Below are 17,548 nucleotides of genomic sequence, written 5' to 3' on the forward strand. Positions count from 1 at the left end.
GTCTATAGATAACAAATATCCTTGTCGACTGCTGTATACATATATAAATTCTTATTATATAACATAAAAAAATATATAAACCCAGTTTAAAAACTGTTTAAGCGCAATATAATATTTCTTATTAATGTGTCTCGATTCTACTAGATATGTTTATGATATTACAGAACTTGTTGAATTTATGGCAAATACTACGAAAACGATAATTGTTTGCAAAATTTGTTGTATAATATGTTATACGTAATAATTAAAAATTTGTGGTAGGTCTGATCAAGACGTTTAAAACAAGTAAAGACGGGCTAAAGTTGGTTGAAGCCGACCTTTTGATATGCAGACTTAGTTGTAGAATTTCGGTCAAAATCCGTACATATTGTAGAAGCGATAGAGTAAATCGTTGTGGAAATTTTTGAGAAGATCGATTGATAAATGCGTTAACAAAGGCCTTAAAAGTGAAAATCGGGAAATACATATAGATGGGAGCTATATCTAAAACTGAATGCATTCCTATGAAATTCATCAGTCATCAGAAGAGTTATAAGAGAAACCTTCGTCCCAAATTTTGTGAAGATCGGTGAAAAAATTATTAAATTGTTGAGTATTGTCCAAAATCGGACGAAAATTAATTTGGGAGCTATATCTAAATCTGATCCGATTTCTATTAAATCTAATAGCAAAAGTGGGAGCCATAAGGGAATCCTTTGTGCCAATACTCTTGTGAATCGATTAACAAATGACTAAGTTATTGCAATACTAGGCCAAATCGGACTACCATATACATGGGAGCTATATCTAAATCTGAACCGATTTCTATAAAATTCACGAATAATGCCGAGACTTCTAAGGGAATCGGTCGTGCGAATCGTGAGAATCGGTTTACAATTGACAATATAATTGCAGTTTTAGTCAAAATAGGTCGAACATATGTATGGAAGGCTATATCTAAATCTGAACCGATTTCTATGAAATTCACCAACAATGTCGATACTTATAAGAGAACCCCTCGTGCAAAATTTCGTAAGAATCGATTTACAAATGCCGATATAATTGCAATTTTAATCTAAATCGGATGAACATATATATGGAAGCTATATCCAAATCTGAACTGATTTTTTCCAATTTCAATAGGATTCGTGTCTAGGACCAATAACATGCTTGTGCCAAATTTGAAGTCGATCGGATGAAAATTGCGACCTGTAATTTCGACATAAATTAACATGGGCAGACGGACAGATAAACAGACAGACGGGCATAGCTAAATCGAATCAAAAGAGATTCTAAGTTGATCGGTATACTTGTCCTTGGGTCTATATCTCTTCCTTCTGGGTGTAACAAACAATACCCTGTACCACAGTAGTGGTGTAGAGTGTAATTGCTAAGAAGAAACTCAGACTCAATTTTCCCATGAATGATATTCATTGCAAAGGTAACATTCAACATTGTCCTCCGGCTTGACAATGTAAGTAATTTAATAAGGCCCAGTCTTAACTCATATGAAGGTAGAAATTGCCGATCCCACCCGTCATCGGAGGCAAAACAAAAGTAATTGCTTTTGAACAGATTCACTCAGTTTAGCGTAAAGAGCATAGTAAGGATCCCAAACTATAGACCCGTATTCTAGGTTGCAACGTACTAAACAAGTGTATAAATTTTTTTGTCACAGAAGTATCATTAAATTCTCTGTTCCAAGGTTTCGTAAAACCAAGAGCGCCGTAAGCTTTACAAACTGCCATAGAGATATGGTGACGAAACTTTAAACGTGGATCCATAAGTAGCCCAATATCTTTTAATTAGGGATCTTAAAGTCGACTTTCAACTAATCAATTAGTCGACTTTTTGTGTAAAAAAGTCGAAAAGTTTAAGTCGACTTTAAATGATCGAATAACCGATTTTGAAGTCTGCTTGAAGAAGTAGAAACTACTTCTGTCTACAGATGCATAAGAAATATGTGGTTACGCAGTGATGATACATTTTATACTTTCATATGCGTTAAAATACCGTTTGATTTGAAACGCATAAAAAAAAATTGGTATCCGCTACATAGAAAAATATTTTTTAACCGTGAGTCCTGATTTTTCACTGATTTTTCTCGTGGATGTCTCATGAGTCGTGCGTGAGTAAAATTTTGTCTCGGGAAAGAGCATGAGTGCAAAATCACTCATGCGTCAACTCCTCGAGGAAGATCAAAATGTGAAAGTGCATTTGAAAAACTAAAGCAGGAGATTATTGTTGAACCGTTGCCGGTTCAATTAGCTTGTGATGCCAGCCCAATAGGTATAGCGGTAGTGCTGTCATATATCATAAACGGAGTAGAACGCACGTAACATTCATTTCGAGAGCTTCAACCAAGGCCGAGCAAAATTATAGTCAACTTGGCGATAGTGTTTGCAGTTGACAAATTCTACACATACCTGTATGCAAGTGAGTTTAGCCTTATTACCGACAATCGACCACTTTCAGGTATTTTCCATCAAAGCACAGAAACTCCAGCTAAGATTTCTACTAGACTTCTTAGGTATGCATCTTTTTTACAAAATTTTAATTACAAAGTTGAGCATCGCAAAGGCGAACACAATACAAATGCCGATTGTTTATCTAGAGCCATTTGTCATTTTCAAATGGATAAAGACATCTTCATGAAATTTTACTTAGTTATAGCTGAGGTGTTAACCTGTGCAAAATTTCAGGGCCCTAGAGCGCCCATTGGTGGGCTTTCAACGTTGGTCACCTCGGCCCCACAAAATTTTGTTCGGGCTGGCAAAAGCCCATGCTTAAATTTAAAGGGACACCTTTTATAGTGTTCAAAAAATTTGACTAATGATTTTCTTTTTTTAAATTTTCGCATAAGCTGTCCCTTCACAAGCAAGAAGGCATTTCTGAACCAATTTCAAATTTTTTGGTTGGCTGATTTGGAAACCTGATAAAATTTATTATATTCTTGTACTGTAGACTTAACTAAATGTAGATGCGTTTTAAGTGTAATTTTTATAATTTGTGTTGACTTAGTAGGAGATATGTGAAGTACAATATTGACAAAAAAAAAACTGGGAAAACCCTTCGACTTCTCAAAACGCAAAGCTGAGACCGCCATAACATATTTTCATTGCCCCAAGTGGTCCCCAATTACACGCAAAACATGTTTTGAGCCATCAAAGGATTGAGATCTTTAGGCTATTTTACTAAAAAAAATGCCAATTTTGCTAAAATTTTCCCCAGTATGGATATTTTGGGTATTTTCATCAAGAAATGTGGGTAAAAATTATATTAATTTTATTTTTTTTTGTATTTTGGGTAGATATTTATGTACAAATCTATGTGAAAATTTAAACGTATCTTTATTGGTTCCGATTTTATAATAATTTCAATTTGAATTTTTGTTTTCACATAATTACATATTTTGGACTCATTTTGAGTTTTACTCAAATAATCCGAAACTAATTAAAAAGTTTTCTTTCAGCATGAACATTTTATTATAATTCACGTCCTGACTTTCCAAATATATATATTTTATATATAAAATATTTTCAAATATGAGCAAAAATTGCTTTCCAATGTGGACTCCTCGGTGATTTTCATATACATTCACGACTTAAAAGATGGCCATTTTTTGAACAAATAGAGATATTTCTATGAAATTTGAAATGATTAGAGAGAAGGTATTTGTAAGACGATATGCAAAATTTCAGGGCCTTGAAAACCGGGGCCTTCCGTTTAGGTCATTACCCACAAATGTTTGCTTGCACTGTGAAATGTTCACTATGGTCCGATTTCAAAAATTTTTTATTTGTTGGAAAGTGTTTCTCAAGACCTATAAAAGTATTATATTTTATGTTAAATGCTCTAATTGTTATCGAGATATTTGACTTATAAAATTATGTTTACCGAGGGTGGCCTAGTGTTTTGTGTATTGCGCAGACATTTGTGAAAATATTTGAAATTGAATTTACAGATTAAGATTGCTTACAAAATTAACAATAATTTTGATGCATCACATTTGCATCCGATTATTCATTCAAAGAAGCAGGGTAACAACTAAGCTGTAACCATGCATTTCATAAAGATGTCTTTATCCGTTCGAAATTGCAGACTTATTTCCACTTATTTTTTTCCTCCAACTGTGCAACGGCTTAGCCGAAATATACATCTAAAAATTTAAAAATAAATTAAACGCAATGAAAAATTAAAAATCAGCGTTGTATGAGAAAGTGCAGGATATTGTTTTTCGCTATAGAGCAACACCGCTAGCCGATCAATTCCATCGCAGCCGGTTGTACGTACCGGATTGGCCTGATGGAGTCTTTCATCGGCAAGGGCTGCCGCCTCAGTGTATAACACACTGCTACAACAACAATAACAACTGCAAGCCGATGGAAATAGTTCTTGGAAATCCGAAATTGGGATTCGTTCATTGCCAAATAAAAGTCGATAACTTTTTAAATCAAATGTCGAGAAACCTCAAAAGCATGTTGCGATTATTGATTTACCACCGAAGCCTAAGTCGATTTATATTGGGTTGCCCAAAAAGTAATTGCGGATTTTTTAAAAGAAAGTAAATGCATTTTTAATAAAACTTAGAATGAACTTAAATCAAATATACTTTTTTTAGACTTTTTTTCTAAAACAAGCTAAAAGTAACAGCTGATAACTGACAGAAGAAAGAATGCAATTACAGAGTCACAAGCTGTGAAAAAATTTGTCAACGCCGACTATATGAAAAATCCGCAATTACTTGTTGGCCTATACCGACCTAAGCAACCTACATCGGGAACTTTTAGAAGATCATGTCGAATTAATATACCTCAAACGTATCTTTCGGATCATGTCCACTTTTAGTATGGGAAATTGTGGTGTCCATTACATGAATATGGCAAAAATTTTTTCGATGTTATAAATTCCATTTTTAATCTCAATGTTCTTTTTGTTAATCCATATTCTTAAACCCGTTATACTTGTTATGCATTTGTACAAGTTACTTATTCTATTGTATATATATTATGTTATCTTTTTGCACTCAGCTTCCTTGTGTACAACATCTATTGTAAAGTTTTTTTAAGAATAAAGTACTTATTGTTGAGAATTGAATCTCGTTAACCAAATGTAATGATGAATTTCCTTGCAGGGAATTGTTTAGATTTTTGTTATATCTGTTGTAGCAGTTTGTTGTGTTGTATCTTTCTGCTTGATTCTGTTGAGTGTCAGGATCCAGGAACTCTGCGACTAAGATGGGGTGCGTCCACAGGGATCTGGGTCTGAGTCGAGTGGGCCTGGCTGGACAGTTAAACAGGTGACGTGTATCGTGTTGTCCCTGGTCACAATCGAGACATACATCTTGCACGTCGGCATCAATCCTTGCTTTGTAGGAGTTGAGGCGGCTGCTACTGCCGGAAAGTAATTGAGCAAGAACTACTCTGGTTTGCCGGAGGAGGTTAATTTCAATGGGAGACGGTCATTCTCCACAGGGACTTCATTCACCCAGTAGCTATTTACCGGCATCTGCTACCGTGCCTGCATGAATGTTGTTTAGACCTGCTTGATATGCCGCTTGATCGAGAGGTTCTCTCTTGTAGCGCTGAACCTCACGCTCTAGATCATGTAGATCTACCTTAAGACTTCTGGGCGGTGGATATCAATCCACAAGATGATGATTTGTATGGTCTCTGCGATAAGAGTCCAAAACGTATTGCTAAGACAGCATGTAGTGAGTTGTCTTCGCACTGATATGATCTTCATCTCCTGATGGAGGTGTTCCTCTTGAGAACTGAGGAGACAGCTTCGCAGTTCGGAGGGCGGCATTCTGACAGATCTGAATATTATTCCACTGCTTGTCACAGAGCTGATAGGACCACACTGGGGCTGCATAACTTTCCACAGACAGGCCAATTGCTATGTATGTGGTCAACAAGAATTCTTTGTGTGCCCCCTAAGTGCAGCCAGCAAGTGACTTGACTTTTGACTTTATAGACATCACTCCGCTTAGGGGAACTCCCTGTTTCACTCTACAGTGCTTCAACTTCTTATCCCTAAATTCCACAAATGACTGGCGACCACAAATGAAATTCGCGACCCAACGTTTCAGGCCTGTCTGGATGGACGTCTTGGCGACCTCCTCAAATAGTTTGGCATGGCTGACCGTGTAAAATGCCTTCGATAGGTCCAGTGCCACGAGGATCGTCCTGTCCCATGACCTGGGCTGATTGAAGCCACGGCAGATGTGTGTAGTGATGGTATGCAGAAAAGTTGTTGTGCTATGCAGTCTTCGAAATCCATGTTGATGCTCGGCGAATGGAAATTCTCCTACGAGGCTCGGGAGGAGTAATGCCTCAAGCGTCTTTGTTACTGGTGAGAGAAGGGAAATCGGTCTGTACGACTCCCCCAAACTCGCGTCCTTTCCAGGCTTCAGTAGCGGGATCACTCTGCCCATTTTCCAGACATCGGGAACTATAAGAGTGTTCAAAGACAGGTTGAGGACAGTATTAAGGTACTCAACATCAGGTAAATCCAGATTCTTCAGCATCAGTGTAGAGATTCCGTAGGGGCCCAAGCCTTGGATGATTCGGCGCTACGGATGATATTCGCAACTGCGCCCAGGAAAATTGTGATGACTGTCCATCGGCTCGAAGACCACTAATACGGCGAATGGCTCTTCTCCTTGCCCTGTCACTCTCGGGATCCACAATAAATTGGCGGTATTCGACCGACTGGTATAAAGCGAGCGACTGTTGCGTTAATAATGTCTCTAAATTTCCTCTCGGCAACTAGCACATCTGAGGGGGATGGATGCCAGTTCACTGAAGCCTGTCCAATCGGCCTGCTTCTGATTGATAAGCGTCCGGCGCTTAGAGGTTATGAAGTCGGGTGGTCGGTCGATGGTGAGAATTATGGGGAGGTGGTCTGAAACCAAAGAGATGACGCCTTGGCAGAGTACGTCACTCAGGAAATCAGGGGATGCAATGCAATTGTCTGGCGAGCTGCTGCACCTCCTCGTAATCCTAGTGGAGGCATCCTTATTCACCGTGCAAGACGTGGAGACTTCAATCTGCTCTGCCAAAGCTATGTCACGCTGGTCGTTACCTAGAGGAGAATGCAATGGAATGTGATGCGCATTTAAGTCCCCTAGAACCAGCCCGATAGTTCTCGTCGATCTTGCTACGGAGACCATTGCAATTCAAAAATGACACACTTCCCGGCACTGGACTTTCCATATTGTGGCTGGTATGCTGCTGTTGCGTTTATTGCCGCACGGGAGAGGTCGGGGGTCACATAGTCAGACGACGAGGACACGGAAATGCAATCGACCGATGATGGAGGCGGTTCTGGCAAATCGAATCGAACCAGAACCGAATCCGGGGTTCCTCTCAATCCCAACACTGACCAGAAGCGTGTGGAGAAGGCACTCCGTATGCGCCTCTCCCATGACGAAAAAAGAACGAACACGTACACTGTGGCAACAGCCCTTGTCGATGAAGGATTCTCTCGTCCAGATATTTCTCATGCAATTGAAGTATTAAGAAAACCCACTACAAATACATATCAATGCAAATGCAAATTTTTTGCAAATTTTGCCCATGAACATTCCACTAAGGAACAGGGGCAAACTTCTCACATATCAATGAGTGCAGTCCGATTCAAGTTTTAAGCTCAATGATAAGGGGCCTCCTTTTTATAGCCGAGTCCGAACGGCGTGCCGCAATGCGACACCTCTTTAGAGAGAAGTTTTACATGGCATAGTACCTCACAAATGTTGCCAGCATTAGGAGGGGAAAACCACCGTTGAACATTTTTTTTTTTGATGGTCTCGCCAGGATTCGAACCCAAGCGTTCAGCGTCATAGGCGGACATGCCTGCGCTACGGTGGCCTCCATATCAATGCAGAAAAACGAATTTTATCTATCTCAAAGTAACCATCACACAAATGTATGATCGCTTAGAAACGAATACGGATTAGCAAATAAAGAAGAAAGGATAGGATTATGATTATGGTTTGCTTTATATAAGATTTTGTTGGTGACATTGACAATCGCAAACGAACTTCTGGAATGGTACCACAGTTTGGCAGTTGTACTATTTTATGGTGATAACCATCGGCAACATCGATAATGCCACTTACTATCGACCGAAGCCGAATTTATGGTAGTTACAGAATCTCTAAAGCAATTACTTTGGACAAAGTGGAAGTTGTTAAAGGAAGTTGTCAACCAAATAGGAATCAATCAGTTGTTAATAGATAATGAAAGGAACTTCATAGCGTATTGATAAAAAATCCAAAGATGTGAAGTATCGTTTTATCCGAAAAATTTCAATGGAAGTGAATTTAAACTTGCTTTGGTTAATATGAAGCAACAACCTGCTGGTATTATGACTTAGCCGCTTTCGAAGACTATTTTTGAAAACCGGAGGAGCTTATTGAATGTTTCAAAATCAGTTGATATTGGTAGTTGTAACATTTAGGGAGGGTGTTGGTGAAATGTTAAAAATAACTGTAACTCAATTTCAGCTTGATTCTTGTTTGAACCGTTGAGTGGAGCGGACGTGTTGCTGTCACTCCGCAATAATTATCCGGTAACTCGTAATAGGTCATTATTTTAGAAAAAAAAATTTAAGTCACTCAAGATAGGTATTCATTAGGCGGTTGATAATCTGCGTCTGTTTCCAGTGGAACGGCAGATCTCAAGCCCGGGAGTAGGCTTAGAATGGACTCTAAAGACCCAACAGCTGCGGTGGTGGTCTAAGGCCGTAGCATGTTGTCTTCTACTGAAACCTCGACTGGTGGAGCAGCTGCTCCAGGCTCTACTAGCCGACAGACGACTGGTCAGCAGAGGCTTTTGACGAAGACATCTGGTTCACGTCTAAAGGACAAGGCCGAACCTACTCCTTCTTCGCATGCCTATAATTTGCCTAGGCCATCGGCCTTCCCCGGCAAACCAACACGCTATTTAAGAGGTTGGAATAATAAAAGACGCATCCCTCTCAGGTTTATTGAGAGGCTTGGTGCGAATGATCCTAAGACTCTCACTGATAGGGAGAGAGGTAGGGTAGCCAGTGCGGGAATTCTATGCTAACACTGGTACTCGGCCGAGCAAACCTTGCCTTATCTGCCTTTCGGAGGACTAATGATTGAGGTTATCCAGATAAACCTCCAACGGAGCGAGACTGCTACACACGCTCTGATGGAGAAAATCAGCAAGGGCAAGATTCATATTGCCTTAATTCAGGAGCCATGGAAGATCGGGAACAAAGTTTCTGCACTGAACAATATCAACTACCAATTATTCTATGCTATCACTGGTACTCGGCCGAGGACCTGCGTTATTTGTCATAAAAATTTGAATTACAATATATATTTTCCCCAGAGTTGTCAACGTTGGATGCAATAGTGGTGAGATTATTCTATGCTATCACTGGTACTCGGCCGAGGACCTGCGTTATTTGTCATAAAAATTTGAATTACAATATATATTTTCCCCAGAGTTGTCAACGTTGGATGCAATAGTGGTGAGACAGGGAGACGGTGGAGCATACCTGGCATCACCTTATCTGCCTTTCGACTCTCCGACGCCGCCACCCACGTCGGAGTTGCAACGGCTGGTGAAGAGAGCAAAACAGACTGGAAACGAGGGTGCGATGAGAATTCTCACCACATTTCGTGGGGTAGTACCAACACTAATAAGCGGGGCTAAGCCCTGACAGAGTTCTTGAATACTAACGACCTAATAACACTCAATATTGGTAACTCCGCTACCTTTGTTAATAGGATTAGGGAGGAGGTATGAGATGTAACGATATGTTCGGAAAATCTGATCGATGAGGTTCAGAATTGGAGGGTCTCCATGGAACACTCTTTCTCTGGCCATTAGGCTACATTAGGTTTAGAATAGCACGGCCAGCGCCGAATCCGATAAGCTTCCGGAATAAGTTGAAAACCAACTGGACAAAATTCGGAAGGCTACTCAGAAGATTTGGGCAAGATAATATAGATTGTCAAAGCATAGAATACATTGACGGTCACCTGTTAACCTCTTACAAGAACGAAGCGTTTGTTGGTTGCTCCAGTGTTTTGGTGATTTTTTTTCGTGGTTTCTGAGACGTATTCCTTGGGCCTTTTTGAATCATTCTGTTGTTCGTCGGAAGTGGGATAGTGGACGTTGTGGAGAGGGCTGATTTTTGTGTGCAACAGGCGAAGTTACGGATTTAAAAATTGTAAGTTTCACAAAGAAAAACTGGTGGAAATTACAAAATATAATAATATTTGGCACGGAGAGAATTCAGCAGACTGTAAACAAATATATCAGCTGTTCGAATTGACAATTATATAAAGTTGCCACTTAGTTGGACTAATCATAAGCTCAGTTAAGAAGGGCTGCATTTCTTGATTTGGTTTGTGTCCCAACTATAAGAAATCCGTTAAACTAATACTAGTTTACTATGCAACGAACACCGTGTAAAGAAAACATCTCCCAGCAAACAAAAAGAAGGCTGAATGAGACTTCGCCGGAGGACAGGAACATGTCTAAAAAAAACCAGTTGGAAATATGGAAGTTGGTGAATTAATGGAAATGATGAAGCTTACCATGAACTCCTTGTTGGAGGAAAAGCTTGAAAATCTTCCAACTAAGAAGGATTTGGAATCCATCAAATCAGACATAAATAATGTATGCGAGGAAATCGGGACACTAAAATCCGAAAACATAAAATTAAAAGAGGAAATAGGATGTTTAAAACACAAAATAGAGGAAGATGAAAACAATATACGATGGCTAGAGCATCAGATTAAAAATACGAAATTGGTATTTAAAGGCCTGGTTTTTGAGAACTCTGTTTTGAAAGTGTGTGAAGAAAACCTTAATATAAAAGCTAAAATATCTTCAGCACAGATTGTTGCGGTTAGAAATAACACAATGAAACGGTCGTAAACCAAGTATTACATACTACAAAAAACTTAGCCGGAACATCTATATCTATAGACAGAGATTTAAATCCCAGAAGACAAAAAAATAAGAAAGCCATGCTAGCTTTAAGAAGACTAATATTGTCAGACAGTAATAAGCACAAAATCACTGTTCGGGACGACAAAATGCTTATATCCAACAAAAGATTCCAATGGAATAGTAAGAACGATTTGATGTGTGGAAACCAGCCTGCGGAGGAAATATTTAAAATGCTATACGGCCCAGACTTGAAGAAGGCTAGTTTTAACGATATGTATGAAATATTAACTACTAATTCAAAAAACTAATAAAACCCCTTTCTGCTGCAAACAAACATGAAGTCGGTGCTAGATTGGAAAAACAGAAACTACTAATAGCAGCTTACAACATCAACGGATTGCAGAATAAATTATTATTTCCAACATTTTTCGAATATCTAAAAATTTTTGATATATTCTTTTTAATTGAAACTCATATCACGCAAAATAAAACTAAGCAGGCTGAAAAGTATTTTCCTGGTTTCACAATTTATTGGGATTATGCTGAAAGGGACAGCAATTACGGTAGAGCAAAAGGTGGAATAATGCTTGCTGTAAATTCAAAAGTGCATGAAAAAGGACTTAAGTATGAATTCGTATCCGGCGGTTCTATCAAAATTTTAAAGATATTAATGCAAAATTTGATGTTCAATATTATCCCGGTATACATAAGAGGGGCAGATTGGGATTCTGAGTTCCGACGGTTGAAATCTTTTGTAGCTGATAATGAAATAAATAACCCTGTGTTTATCGGGGACATGAATGTAAGAATCGGAGAAAATCAGCAAGATATTACGGCAATAAACAGATCCAATTTTATAGCAGGCTTAATTAGGCGTAAGTCGCGGGATAAAGAAGTTAATTCGAAAGGGCGTAAATTGTTAGAATTTTGCGATGACTACAATTTGATTTTACTTAATGGTCAAACTCTCGGCGATGAAGAAGGCGAATTTACCTATATCAGCAATCTTGGGCAATCGGTTAACGATATATGTGCAGTATCCGCAAACTTGTTGTGGTATGTAAATAAATTCTCTATAGAAGAAAAAATATGGTCGGATCATCTTCCTATTGTACTTGAAATGGGTTTCAACACCGAAGCAATGTCTACTAAAAAACTAGCTTTACTGCCGAAGTTAAAATGGAAGGATTCTCAAAAGCAACAATACCAAAGAAGCCTAAACACTAATCTACAAGCAAATTCTGAAAATGTCCCAAATATTACTGAATTAACGAAGATAATTGAACGGTCAGCACCTTCGTCTGTCTCTACTCGTGCCTTTCTCCAAAAAAATAAGTGGTACAATGAACGATGCCATTGGGCTAGGAAAAAGGCTTTTGATCTTCTAAATAACTTTCGGAAATCACAATTACATTCCGATAAGTCCAAATATTTAAAAGCCCAAGCAAAATATAAAGAAGTATGTCAAATTTGCAAAACCAACTATAATAACGATTTACTCTTTAAAATAAACACCATTAATAACGGCAAGGAATGGTGGAGCTTAGTGAAGGAAATAAGGGGCGAAGATCTTCGTATAGGTGCAAATATCTCGGCAAACATATTTTAAGATTATTTTATATCATTACTTAATCCGGCTCAAACATGTTCAGAAATATTATACGCACCTTTTTTGACTCAAGATCAGTTTCTGGACGCAGATATAACTGTGGAAGAAATCAAAAAAGTACTTCGAGCAGTCAAACCGAATAAAGCACCAGGAGAAGACAGAATATCGTATGAATTCTTCATAAATGGCACAGAGGAACTTTTTATAACGCTAGCACGTTTATACAATAAGATGTTTTCTGAAGCTAAGGTGGAAGAGTTTCTGGAAAAAACTATAATTTTTCCTATTTACAAAAAGGGGCCAGTAAATGAAGTGAATAACTACCGTGGAATATCATTTATGAACTCATCGGCTAAGATTTTTATGGGAGTCCTGAATGATAGGTTACAGGCGTGGGTTGAAGCTAAGGAAATAATTGTCGAGTATCAGGCTGGATTCAGAAGGAGGTACTCCACTGCAGACAACATTTATAATTTGTCAGCCATAGTCAACATTAAATTAGCTGAGCGAAGAAAAGTGTACGCTTTCTTCGTTGACTTTAAAGCAGCTTTTGATACGGTCCCAAGAAAGTCACTATTATATAAACTGCATACTATTGGCCTCTCATACAAATTTATTAAAATGATATCGGAAATATACAAAAACACAAAAGCAGCAGAATGGACTGGTGAAGAATTGTCAGAATATTTTGACACAAAATCTGGAGTGAAGCAGGGATGTCTCCTTTCACCTCTTTTGTTTTCGCTTTATGTAAATGATCTGCATGATGTCATAGAGGGTGGCATAAACATTGATGGGCACAATATCAGGGTTCTGTTATATGCAGACGACATTGTGCTATTGGCGGAAGAACCGGAAGTAATGAGCAGTATGATTGAAAAGTTAGATAGCTACTGTCAATTGTGGAATGTGCATATTAATCTAAGTAAATCCAAAATGATGGTGTTTAGAAATGGGGGCCGGCTTGGACGGCACGAAAACTGGAAGTTCAGAGGGTACGACATTGAAATAGTTCCCGAATATAATTACCTAGGGGTAATATTAACTCCTCGAATGACCTTTACAAGGCACATCCAAAAAAGAAATAATGAAGCAAAATGCGCCATAAATATGACATGGCAAAATTTTCTTAGCTCAAAAAATGTGACTCTGGAAAGCAAATGGAAGCTGTTTTTGGCGGTCTGCAGATCAATACAAGCATATGCATCTCAAATCTGGGGTTACACATATTTTGATCAAGTAGATATGCTTCAGCGACATTTCCTTAAGAAAATAATGAATCTGCCGGATTCAACACCAAACTATGCCTTAGAAATTGAATTTGGAATTAAAAATGGCCACCTATACACGCTTGAAATGCATTTAAATTATGTAACGAAAACCTTGTTTAAATATGGAACAAACCGCTTACCGCACGTTTTGTCAAAAATTATTTTATCTAGAAATATATTCTGGGCCAAAGGTTTAAAAGATTTGGCAGATAGTCTAAGCATAGTAACACATAATCCTGATGCAAGAGAACATGAATGGATAGAGTATAACGAGATATTGCTAAAACATGTTGAAGCAACTTACGCTAATGAACGATTTCGAAAAGCGCTGGAGAGTCAATCGCGAATATACAGATTCCTAGACCATACTAGAGGGAAACTCTATGCGAAGGATGCATATACTCAAAACGAGATAACATGAATTTTTAAAGCTCGTTCTGATTTAATAGTGCTAAATGGCAACAGTTTTGATCGTTCAAGAGGGGAAACTTGTACGTTATGTAATCTACAAGTTAAAGAAACACTACAACATTTCCTAGGCAAATGCCCAATTCTCAGAGCATACAGGGTATGTTTCTTCAATAAACCATTGCTAGCTGACAACGAAGTTATCAACATCTTGGATGGAAGACAGGAAACAGATTGGAAGAACTTGGCACGCTTCTTGATCTCAGCACTAAACTATAGAAAATTAATATTATCTGAATTTGCTTAAGTAAAATTATTATAATAATAATAATAATTAACTTATTAATTTTGAACTCCCGACTGACGACATTTTGTCATAGTCGTAAAATCTTTGATTGTTTTTTTTCGAGAATTTAATAACCCGAATAATGTAATATGCAAATTGAAAACGAAAGAAATTAACAATAAAGATTACACTACTACTATAGCTGTCATATAAACAGAAAAAAAAAAAAAAAAAAAAACATTGACGGAAATGTCAACAGGATTACGACTGCACTGGTGGGGTTCTTCGAAGATAGTTGACCTCTTCAGGAAAGGAAATCAGCCCAAGAAAAACCCTGGATGACCGGGGAGTTTCGCATATTGGGAAAGAGGTCCGCAGACTTTTTAACAGAGCACGTCGTAAAAAAGCGGAAGCTTATTGGGATGTGTATTACACACGGCTCAAGGAATACAATAAGATTACCAGAGTGGCAAAGCGTGCCTCCTGGAAGATTTTTTGCGAACAGGTCGATAGATAAAAAAGTTTCTCTCAAAAACCCATGTCCAAACTGAAACTTGAGTGAGAGCAGAGACAACGGAGGACATGTTGAGGCTTTTGATGAAAACCCATTTTCCACAGGATACGAAGGGACTCAAAGAGACACCGGAATCTTGGAATAATGACGTTGATAGAAGATTTATAACAACGGAATTTATGGTGAAGGAATCCTTGAGGAGCTTCAAACCATTTAAGTCACCCGGACCTGATGGAATATTTCCGGCTTTACTACAGAAAGAGGTAGACTGTGTGGCGCCTCGTCTCGCCAAAATTTTCAGTGTGCATAGGACTTTCATATACTCCGAAAGCCTGGCAGGGGGCAAGGGTGGTATTTATAACCAAGCCCGGCAAGGCAAGTTATGCGACAACAACGGCCTGCAGACCCATAAGCCTTACATCCTTTCTACTCAAAACCATGGAACGTATTGTGGAGACCATGATAAAGAGTATGCCATCCAGCGAACTGCTCAAATACAAACAGCATATCTATGTTAAGGGAAGGTCGGTGGAGACTGCCCTGCAAGAGGTTGTGGATAAAATAGAAGAATCCTTCGATGCCAAAACGTACACACTGGCGGTATGCATTGACATCGAGGGGGCTTTAAACAATGTGCGGAGCGACACACTGATCCAATCCTTAGACCAGTACCGGGTGGACCCCGTCCTTACAGATTGGATAAACCATATGCTTAGGAACAAGTGGATAAATTGTGTGTCCAATGGCATAAATATAAGGGAGAAAGTGGCACAGGGCACGCCACAGAGGGGCATTTTATCGTCACTCCTATAGGTGACCACCATAAATGACCTATGCTGACTGAGGAGGAATTTGAACCTGTCTGCTATGCAGACGATGTTATAATACTTCTAAGAGGTAAGGATCCGAACGAGCTATGCAGAAAGGCCGAAAGGGTTTTGCATATGGCATTTGACTGGGCTAGACCCAGAGGTCTCAATTTAACCCAGAGGATACTGAAATATGCTTGTTTACGAGGAAGACGAAGATGTGCGAATTCAACGCACCTCGTTTCCCCAATAAGACGATTTCGATATCTGACAAGGTCAAATACTTAGGTGTGATCTTGGACAGGAAACTGAATTGGAAGTGTCACATTCAGGAGCGTAAGGCTCACAGATGTTGGGCACTATGTAGAAGGGCCGTAGGCTCGAAATGGGGCCTGAATCCTAGGATAGTCCACTGGCTCTACAGGAGCGTGATTAGACCAATACTTACTTACGCCTTAGTAGTTTGGTGGACTGCTATGGAGAAAAGGTGCAACATAAGGACCATACAACAGGTTCAGAGAACATGTGTTGGGGTGTTGGAGTTGGGGCCCTGGGCCAGTAGCACGCCTCCGAAAAACTATAATAATCACTCTGAGAAACAAAAGAATAGTAAAAGCGGAAAAACGCAGAAGAAATAAGGACCAAGATTTGCGGAACGTCGGCACTAGAGAAGGTGCAGCATACGCATTGGCAGATGTATTGGAGAAATACAAGGCAGATATTACCGCCTTACATAAAGTGTGATAACCCAGAAATGGCGCCACAACAAAACCAAAAGGTGACGAACTGTGGATTTTTGGTTAGTCTGAGGAAGAGATGCTAGCCAAAATCCGCATAAAAACCAAATTCTTAAACATCAGCCTTATTTGTGCCCATGCCCCGACGGAAGACACACGCCTTTAGACTATAAAGGCGTTAAATCGCACGATCTAGCCGGCCAATTGACCGGCCCCGAACGTGAAATAAAATGTTCACCGAACTCGTCTATCAATAAGTCCATTGTTACGCGTGCTGTGTGGCATGTGGCACCGTCTTGTTGAAACCACATGTCATGCAAGTCAAGCTTTTGCATTTTGGGCAAAAAAAATTGGATATCATCTCACGGTTACGCTCACCATTCACAGTTACGTTACGATTCACATTATCTTTGAAGAAGTACGGTCCAACAATACCACCATCCCATAAACTGCACCAAACTGTGACTTTTTCTGGACGCATTGGTGGATCTTGCTTCTAGCTGATTAGCTATAAAATCACACTTTTTATATGTTTATGTATATACAAATTTTGTAGGGTCGGAATTGGATATTTCAATGTGTTGCAAACGGAATAACTAAATGAACAGAATATACCCCCTATTCTGGATATAAAAATAATACAACTTCGCTAAAAATTTACTAAAATCCAAATGGACCGTCCATCTGACCAAACTCTTAAAATTGAAAGTAAATCTTACCAAATTTGGTAGAAAAAACCCAAACCAACTTGACCACATTGTGATTGGAGTTGGGGCCCCTCATCCATCTTGTTAGATGTACGATCGAATCGCGGAATATAGATTCAGATCATTACCTTGTTGCAGCAAAGGTTCGCACCCGTTTGAGCATGGGGAGGAAAGTACGATCTGACACTGCACGGAAGCTGGACATTGAAACGCTGCAAACACAACAGATGGCAACGGCATACTCCACTCGACTGACCCAACTGCTTGATGAAAGCACACCTTGTTCCG

At 39.1% G+C, this 17,548-nt stretch overlaps 1 protein-coding gene across 2 annotated transcripts in view; it reads right to left on the minus strand.

Annotated features, from left to right (window-relative positions):
* Positions 1 to 17,548, minus strand: part of LOC106093049 (protein cup) — a 153,907-nt gene that overhangs the window by 67,887 nt on the left and 68,472 nt on the right. The window lies entirely within an intron of this gene.

The sequence above is a fragment of the Stomoxys calcitrans genome, chromosome 3 (assembly GCF_963082655.1).
Source record: "Stomoxys calcitrans chromosome 3, idStoCalc2.1, whole genome shotgun sequence".
Classification (NCBI taxonomy): Eukaryota; Metazoa; Arthropoda; class Insecta; order Diptera; family Muscidae; genus Stomoxys; species Stomoxys calcitrans.